This window comes from Pelodiscus sinensis, chromosome 31, assembly GCF_052426305.1.
Source record: "Pelodiscus sinensis isolate ZL-2025 chromosome 31, ASM5242630v1, whole genome shotgun sequence".
Classification (NCBI taxonomy): Eukaryota; Metazoa; Chordata; order Testudines; family Trionychidae; genus Pelodiscus; species Pelodiscus sinensis.
The window spans coordinates 15,419,314-15,428,991 of NC_143082.1; positions in this window are offsets into that span (position 1 = coordinate 15,419,314).

A 9,678-nucleotide genomic window follows, 5' to 3' on the forward strand; every position below is an offset into this window, starting at 1 on the left:
GTCAGGACAGTGGCTGAGGGCTCCCCGCTGTAGGGGAGGGGTCTCCGGGAGGGTGGGGATGCTGGGAGGCAGCTTGGTTTAGAGGTGAGACTGCAGGACCCTGGGGTCTTCTGCCAGACTCTGTGTTGGCGGGGGGGTTGTGCCTCAGTTTCCCTGTGTGGATAAAGAGCCCACTAGCCTTGATGGCCTGGGCGTTCGAAGGGTTAAAGCCCCCTTCCCTCCCCCCCCGCCCGGGGCTGCCGGGAGATGATGGATGAGTGCAGAGCCAGGCCCTGGCTGGGAGCAGGCGGCTGATGCAAACCTGAAGCCGGGGCCAGGTGTTCTGCTCCGCTCCCCACGCCCCGGGGGGAGTAGGGGGGGATGCACCTGCAGTCGCATTCTCCGGCCCCTCCCATGCAGTTGCCTTTAAAGGGGCCATTCCCCCTTTCTTCGGAGCTCCCCCCGCAACTGGCAGCAGACATGAGCCGGGGGCAGCCCCAAAGCACGGGGGGCGGGGGGTCTGAGGAGCCAAGAGGTTGGACCTGGGCATGGACATTTCCCTGGTTGGGGGTCCCCCCGCCAGGCACAGAGACAGCTGGGCTCGCTACCCCGCTCCCTGCATTGCCCCCCGGCCCCCCGACAATCAGTTCTAAACCATCAGCTGCAAGGCAAACCTAGCCCGGCTCGCGGCCCCCCACTCGGAGACGGGACCCGCTGGACTCCCAAACTCCCGTGTGTGGAGGGGTGTGGTGTACGTGTGTTTGTAGTGGTGTGGGGTGTGGGTGTTTGTGGAGGGCTGTGGTGTGTGGGTGTGTGGTGTGTATGTTTGTGAGGGGGGGTGTGTGGGTGTGTATGTTTGTGAGGGGTGTGTGGAAGGGTGTGGTGTGTGGAAGGGTGTGTATGTTTGTGAGGAGTGTGGTGGGGGTGTGGTGGGTGGGGGGGTGTATGTTTGTGAGGGGTGTGTGGAGGGGTGTGGTGTATGTGTGTTTGTAGTGGTGTGGGGTGTGGGTGTGTATGTTTGTGGAGGGCTGTGGTGTGTGGGTGTGTGGGGGTGTGTATGTTTGTGAGAGGTGTGTGTGGGGTGTGTGTGGGTGTGTATGTTTGTGGTGGGTGGGTGTGTATGTTTGTGAGGGGTGTGTGGAGGGGTGTGGTGTGTGGTGTGTGGGTGGGTAGAAGAGAGACGCAAAGAACCAGGGAGCCAGGCTGCCGGGGGACGGGACTCGGGGTCACCCCCCTGGGCATCACGCCGCTCGCCAGAGACCCGGCATCAGCACCCGGCAATTTATGACCTTCAAATTTGTGGTGAGTTGCCACAGGCCTGGGTGTGTCCCCCCCATGCCTCCCCCTTTGGGACCAGAACTGCTGCCAATCGATGAGCTCCACATGAGGCCCTTGGCTGGGGCACATGCGGCTCTTTTGCACCCCAATTCGCCCCAGTTTTGTGACAGACCCAGGCGGGGGGGGGGGGGGTGGTGGTGGTGGTGGTGCTGTGCAGTGCCACGTCTAAGCACTAGGGGGCAGCGCAGTGCTGGAGCCTGGGCACCTGGGCCGGAAAACGCCCACCTGGCCTAACGGGAGTAGACGTCTGCAAGTTGGCACCGCCCCCTGGAGCCCGCCTGTGCATCCTAGCCCCCGTACTGCCCGGAGGGATTCTCCGCAGATTGGAAAAGACTGCCCCTCCACGGACAAGCTCTCTGCTCAGGCCGGGCCAGGGGGGCCGCCAGCTGGGGCTCCCGGGGGAGGCGTGAGCAGAGGTGCACGGTGTGTGCGGAGGCAGGGCAGGGCAGGGCAGGTGGCCTCCGCTTCATGGCGCTTGGGGAATCGAAGCGAACCCGGCGCAGGCCACTCGCACGGAGCGGCAGGGCTGGCTGGGGAGCCAAACCCAGCCGCTCTGCTCCAAGACAGGACCCTGGCCCAGCCAGGCCTGGCTCAGCAGGGCGCGGGGGAACCGGGCCCAGCCGCCGCTAGAGGGGGACAGAGCTCCACAATGCGAGTGGGGATCCCCCGGGGCCCACGGCCGTCTCCAGCCCCGGGACGGACCAGCGTGGCTCTGCCAGTGGGGCTGCCATGGGTCCGACCCTCAGGTGATTCACCCCATCCGGACCCGCTGGGGGGCCAAAGCTGCACCGGTGGGATCAGAACCAGCCCCCGGCCTTTGGTTGGGACAGCATCCGGCGGCCCCTGTGGACACCCCCTTCCCCGCAGGGCCTGGCCGGAGGAAGGAGAGATGGGTTCCTGCTCTGCCCCCGTCTCTGGGGAGTTCCAGGTAGGTGGGAGCATAAATCCTGGACCAAGCCTGCTAAGCACAGGGGGTGGGGGCCCGGAGACGGATGCACGAAGGGTCTTGCCCTTTAACGCGGGAGGAATGGCCATAAAACTGGCCCCCCCGAGCCTGCTCCCCTCCCACCATCTCGCCCGCCGATTTATGGCTGCCGGCGTTGATCCAAATTCAGACAGGCGCGGCTCCCAGGCCCCCTGCTCCCCGGGGCGGGCGGGGTGGGAGAGAGCGCGCTCTCCCGTCCCCCTTGGCGAATCCCAGACGCCCACCCTGCCGAGCCGTCTGTGTAAACATGGCAGCTGAGAACAGCCAGATGGCTCCCCCGGCCTGCCCTCTGCCCACCCCAGCACGGGCCGACAGAGCCTCGTGGCCAGACCCCGGCCGGCTTCCCGGCCCCTTCGCACCAGCAAGGACCCTGCGAGGTCAGTGGCTCAGAATCCGGCCTGGGCCAGACCCCCGAAGCCTCCTCCTCCGGGACTGGGGGCAGCTGCCGAGTCCAGCAGCTGGGGATCGGGTGCTGCTGGCCGGTGGTGGGTCTGTGAGTAGGGGGGGGGGATGTACCAGGACACACGGCCCGCCCTGCTCAGCCTCCCGGCCCAGCTTGCCCATTGAGCCCAAGTGAGAGCCGGCTGGGGGCGGGGGGAGGCGGTTTCTTGGGAGCCGGGAGCAGGAATCTGGCCTCTTCCACCAGGTCCAAATGTTCTTGCCAAGTTGAACACGGAGAAATGATTCTCTCTCTCCCTTCCCGCGTCTGGTCCCTGGAGTAGAACTAGGAAAACTCCGGCCTCACCCCATAACTAGGTACAGCCCCTCAAGCCCCACTGTCCCCTCCCGCTCTGCACTGCCCTGCTAGCCTGACCCATAGCCGCCCCCCACTGTCACTCTGCGGTTCTGTGAAGGGCCCAGAAAGGCGTCGGAACTGAGGCCCCCGACTCACGCCACACGGCCCTTCGCTCTCCTACGCTACGTCTCCACTGCGGAGCTATTTCGGGATCCCGGAGTAGCCCGCGTCTTCCCCGCAAGCCCGTTATTTCGAAATAGACCGGGCTGGCTACTCCGACGTCCCTGTGAACCTCATTGCACGAGGAGCCAGGGGCATGTCGGAACAGCGGGTTATTTCGAAATGGCACCAAAATAACAGACACAATTTGCGTCAATTGCGTCTCTTATTTCGAGCTACGGTGCAGGGCAGCTGTACCCCTCCAGAGCCAGCCCCGCAAAGGCCAAGGGCCAGCGTCTCACACCACATGGCTGCTGAACGCCCGCGACATTGCTACAGCACGAGCGTCTTTCCTATGACAGAGAGCGAGTCCCAAGGGTGTCACAAGGAGGAGGGAGAGAAATTGTTCTGCTTGGCCTCTGAGGACAGGACAAGAAGCGACGGGCGTCAACTGCAGCGAGGGTGGGACATTAGGAAAAACTTCCCGCCTGTCAGGGTGGGGAAGCTCTGGAATAAATTGCCCAGGGAGGTTGTGGAGTTTTCATCGCTGGAGATATTTAAGGGCAGGTTGGCCAGACACCTGTCAGGGCTGGTCTAGAGTAGACGGTGCTTGGTCCTGCCGTGAGGGCAGGGGACGGGACTCGACCTCCCTTCCCGTTCTAGTTTGCTATGATTCCATGAACCTCGAAGACGTTGGCTGCTCCTCGCGGTCCCCTCCGCTGCAGTGTGTTGTCTACTTGGCGGCTGCCCTCCAGCCCAGAGCTGGCTGCATCTGAGGGGCGGAATGCCATCTCCCTGTCTGTAAAGGGTCCCGTGGGGCAGTAGAGGTCCTGTCGGTGAACAGCAGTGAGCACTGATGGCTCGGGGCCCCCCAGAGCAGCCCCAGACAGGGCCTCGTTGTGCTAGACACTGCCCAGACAGGCAGAGCTCACAGTCTGGGCGTGAGCCAAGGGGCCGGGGGCGGGGGCAGACCGACAGGTAGAGGAGAACAGCGGCAGGGCCGGTCAGCCGGACGGGAGGGGTCCCTGGGGTCGCGCCAGCGCCCAGGTGACGAGGCAGAAAAGCGTTTGGCCGTAGGGCTGGCTGGAAAACGGCGCGGGAAATGGTTGGGTTCCAAAGCGGCGTGAACCCGAGGGCCTCCATGAGCGGGCAAGGGAGACCCCAGGCCCCGCACGGCCGGCTGCCCAGGGATGAGGGCCTGGGCTAGGTGCCCAGCTGGCGTTTCCGCCACAAGCGGTTTTGCTGAATGTTTCCCAGGGGTTGGGAGGGGGTGTGTAGGGGGGAGCAGCTCTGCGGGGGGGGAGGGTCAGGGCTGGCCGGTGGGCGAGGGAAGCTGGCACCCCAGGCTGGCCAGAAGTGGAGCTGAGCTCTCGACAGTGGTGGGAGGGGGGGGGGATCAGCGCTGAGGGGTCGGGCAGCTTGTGTGGGGTGACGGGAGGAGGGGGAGCAGGGGCGAGGGGGGGATGATTCTTGGCAGCAATGGGGAGACGCGGGGGGGGGGGCTTGGCAAGGCTGGGGGGCGGGGGGCCGTGGGGCCGTGGTCCGGACACTCGGCCGGGGGAGACGGCTCTGCGGCTGGGGAGGGAAGGCAGCCCCCAGGTGGGGCTGAGGCGAAGGGCATGCCTGGGTCACAGGCCAGAGGCTGAGAAGGGGGGCGCTTTGTGGGGGCCCCCAGGCAGACGGCAGAGCCGGCCGAGCCCCAGAGACCCCTCGGCCCGGCTCTGGGGGGAGTAAAGCGCCAAGGAGGGCCGGGGGAGCAACGCGTCTCTGGGATGCCATGGGGCTGGGCCCTGCCCTCCCCTAAACGTGGGGAGACGCCAGGGCCACTTCCTGCTCGCCCCGACTTCGGTGTCTCTCCGGAGTCACCCCTTAGGGTGCATGGAGTGTTGCTGGGTTCACACCCGTCTCCCCCAGAGAGGAGACGCTTCAGCTTTACACCACTTGTCACCAGGACCAAAACGGGCCAAGTGGTGTGACTCTGGATTGACACCCATCTCCCGAAGCTCAGTGCGCGCAGGGTTTTCGCTCTGACACTATTGTCGCCTGGCTTGATCCTGGGGCAGCCAGCATTGTGGAGTGACTCCAGATCCCTCCCCCCGGGGGTTCGGTTCCTCCGCCCGTCTGATTTCGCCCCGCAGTGCCGGGTCATCCCCTCGCGCTGGGCCGGCTCAGTCCAGCGGGTGTCGGGGCAGCCCTTGGGCCGGCTCCCCGGGAGCGGGGGGCAGGAACGCCCCTCTGGGAAGGCAGATGTGCTAATTGCCTGGTTCAAAGGGGCCCAGCACAGCTCTGCCAGGACGACTCGCCGGCAGCTGGAGCTGGCAGCAGGCAGACAAGAGACTCAGCATCAAGTGCAATAAAAGGGCAGCCGAGGGGGTGGCCATAAATACCTCGGCAGGAGGCCTGGCTGGAGGAATGCGCCGTCCCAGGCCTGGGCTCACTCCAGTCTGGGCAGGGCCTGGGCCTCCCGACCCCTCCCTGGGGAGGGGGTTTGTTTGGAAGTTGGAGCTCAACAAAGCGCAGCCCCGGGAGATGTTTATCTGCTTTCACTCCGCAAAGGCCTCTCTGCTCCCCTCCCGGTGGCTGGGGCGTCGGGCAATTAAGGGACAGTCCGTGATGGGTTTATGGCCCACTTGGGGCAGGGGAAGGGGCAGGGATGGGGCGGGGAGGGGCCGGGGGGCTGTCAGGTTTGACAGGAGAAAGAGCAGGGGTGTTGCAACACGGCCCCATGCTGGAGCAAGGCGAGGGAGCCCAGATCTGGCTCCAGCATGGGCCAGGCTAAATGCAGGGTCCGCTCCGGCCTTTGAGGGGTGGTCTCTGATGAGCCGTGGGTTTGGAGGGGAGGGGGAGACCGAATCTGGGGTTCGGATTCAGGGTTCCGCTTTCAACCTCTTGAACAGGCACGACTGACGTTTCTCAGTGGCTAATAGCAACACGCGTTTCTGGATAGTCCCGCCCCCAAATTGGTATTGATGCAAAACGTTCCCCTTTAGCAGGACAGTCAAATCATAGAACCCCAGGGCTGGAAGAGACTCAGGAGGTCATGAGATCCAGCCCCCTGCCCAAGGCAGGACCAATCCCAAAAGCCCAGCTCGGCTCGGCTAGTAACGGTCATGCTGCCTAGTGAGCGGAGCAAAGGGAGGGGATTGAGGAGAACTGTTTCGATTCTGATGCTGGCCTACAGGGTGATCTTGGGCAAATTCATAAATCTTCCCAGGCCTCAGTTTCCCCATCTGTAAATGAGACAGACAGAGACCTCTTTTGGAAAGCGCTACGGGTGGAAAGGTTTAGGGAGCGTTCTCATATATCCTTAATGTCTCCTGTTTGCCTCCAAGTGGGGAGGGGCTCTCTTTAAGCTTGATAAGTATCATCCCACTCCCTGTGATGTGTGTCGGTCTCACCACTCATGTTCAGTAGAAGGGGAAACTGAGGCAGCGAGCTGAGAAGCAGGGCTGAGCTGGGACTAGATCCCAAGGGTCCCGACTGTCCATGCAGTGACATTTGGAGCAGGAGATGCTCAACAGCTATAGAAATCAAATAATAATATGGTCTCTGTGCCAAGCGATAGCAGCTGCCAGGGACTCGCCGGTCAATTTCCCAGCAGAAGAGGAATCAACAACTCTGAGTGGAGACATTTATTTACACTTGTGTCTGTGCACCAGTTCCGGAACAGAGGTGGCCACAAATACCAAGCAGGCGAATGCCTTGGTCAGAACTCTCAGCCCGGCACCCAGGGAGCAGATGGGCCCCAGGGACTGGGTGTAGCTGGAAAATTGAAGGCAGGGACCAAAACACTCTTGCTGCTGGCAAAAACTCCCCGGCAAAGCCACTGGGTTACAAAGACAAGCACAACACGGCCTCTTGCACACGCTGCTGCTGGCTTGAGGAGAAAAGAGCTAGTAGAGCTGGTAAGACCACGTGCAACAGCGCCACCTAGTGCCTCACGGGCTTGGTGGTGCGGCTCCGCTTATTAATTCGACCTAAGGGGGGTTATTTCTAAGTAAAGCCCCAGTGCAGACCAGTTTGGAGCGCAGGTGGTATTCTCTTCTATCCTTCCTGTCAAAGGTAGGGGCCCGGGCAGAGAGAGGTGCATCCTGGAGGTGAATGCCTGGCTGCGATGATGGTGTCACCAGGAGGGATTCGGCTTCCTTGATCACGGGGTGCTCTTCCAGGAGGGACTGCTTGGCGGAGATGGAGTTCACCTTTCCAGGAGCGGGAAGGCCTTGTTTGGACACAGACTGGCTAACCTTGTGAGGAGGGCTTTAAACTAGGTTCGACGGGGGCAGGTGAGCAAAGCCCACAGGTAAGTGCTGCATGTGCGGGACTGGGAGATGGGTTGGAAATGGGGGGGACTACGGCCTATAATGGCAAGGAGAAAGGAGGGTCAGGGCACAACAGGGAGGCAAGATCAAATCAGTATCTTAGATGCCTATATACAAATGCGAGAAGTATGGGTAATAAGCAGGAAGAACTGGAATTGCTAACCAATAAATACAACTATGATATCGTTGGTATTACAGAAACCTGGTGGGATGGGACGCATGATTGGAATGTCGGTATGAAGGGTACGGCTTGCTCAGGAAGGACAGACAGGGAAAAAAGGGAGGAGGGGTTGCCTTGTATATTAAAAATGTACACACTTGGACTGAAGTGGAGATGAACGTAGGAGATAGCTGTGTAGAGAGTCTCTGGGTTAAGCTAAAAGGGGTAAAAATGAGGGTGATATCATGCTAGGAGTCTACTACAGGCCACCTAGCCAGGTGGAAGAGGTGGATGAGGCCTTTTTTAAACAATTAACAAAACTATCCAAAGCCCAAGATTTGGTGGTGATGGGGGACTTCAACTATCCAGACATATGTTGGGAAACTAACACAGCAGGGCACAGACTATCCAATAAGTTTCTGGACTGCATTGGAGACAACTTTCTGTTTCAGAAGGTTGAAAAAGCTACCAGAGGAGAAGCTGTTCTGGATTTGGTTTTAACAAATAGGGAGGAACTAGTTGAGAACTTGAAAGTGGAAGACAGTATAGGGGACAGTGATCACAAAATAATAGAGTTCATGATCTTAAGGAAAGGTAGAAGGGAGACCAGCACAATTGAGGTAATGGATTTCAGGAAGGCAGATTTTGATAAGCTCAGAGAACTTGTAGGTAAGATCCCATGGGAAGCAAGACTGAAGGGAAAAACAACTGAGGAGAGTTGGAAGTATTTCAAAGGGACGTTGTTAAGGGCCCAAAAGCAAACAATTCCGCTGTGTAGGAAAGATAGAAAATATGGCAAAAGACCAGCTTGGCTTAACAAGGAGATCTTGCACGATCTCAAAATAAAAAAGGAGTCATATAAAAAATGGAAACTAGGACAACTAACAAAGGATGAATATAGGCAAGCAACACGGGAATGCAGGGGCAAGATTAGAAAGGCAAAGGCACAAAATGAGATCGAACTAGCTACAGGCATAAAGGGAAACAAGAAGACCTTTTATAAATACATTAAAAGCAAGAGGAAGACCAAGGACAGGGTAGGCCCACTGCTTAGCGAGGAGGGAGAAGCAGTAACAGGAAACTTGGAAATGGCAGAGATGCTCAATGACTTCTTTGTTTCGGTCTTCACCGAGAAGTCTGGAGGTGTGCCTAACGTAGTGGGTGAGCTGGGGCTTTTCAGAGAGAGTTGGCCCATGGGCCTTGCAGCCCCTCCCAGAGCGCAGACGGCTTGGGGCTGAGCTAGAACATGGATTAACTCTGGAGGCTGCTGGAGGTAAGAGCTCGGGTTCTTTTGCCAATGTGGTGTGTGTGTGCGTAGAAAATCCTTGAGGTTTATGGAAGGTTTATTTTTTTTTAACACCAAACATCTGGAGACCTCGCTGAGACCTTCCCAAACATCTGGAAATTTGCTCAGACCTTCTCAAACATCTGGAGATCTTGGTCAGGGCCACCAAACCATCTGGAGACTTTGCTCAGACCATCCCAGACATCTAGATAAGCGGTCAGATCTTCTTGAACACCTGGCGATCTTGCTCAGACCTCCCTGAACATCTGGAGATCTCGCTCAGGCCTCCCTGAACATCTGGAGATCTCGCTCAGGCCTCCCTGAACTTCTGGAGATCTTGCTCAGGCCTCCCTGAACTTCTGAAGATCTTGCTCAGATCTTCCTGAACACCTGGAGATCTCACTCAGACCTCCCTGAACATCTGGAGATCTCGCTCAGGCCTCCCTGAACATCTGGAGATCTTGCTCAGATCTTCCTGAACACCTGGCAATCTTGCTCAGACCTCCCCAAACATCTGGAGATCTCGCTCAGACCTCCCCAAACATCTGGAGATCTCGCTCAGAGCTGCCCAAACATCTTGAGGCCTCACTCAGAGCTGCCCAAACATCTGGAGAGCTTCCTCAGACTCTTACAAACATCCAGAGACCATGCTCCAACTAACCCCCGAACCTGCCGTTCTTGCTCAGAGATCATAGAATCATAGAATACTAGGACTGG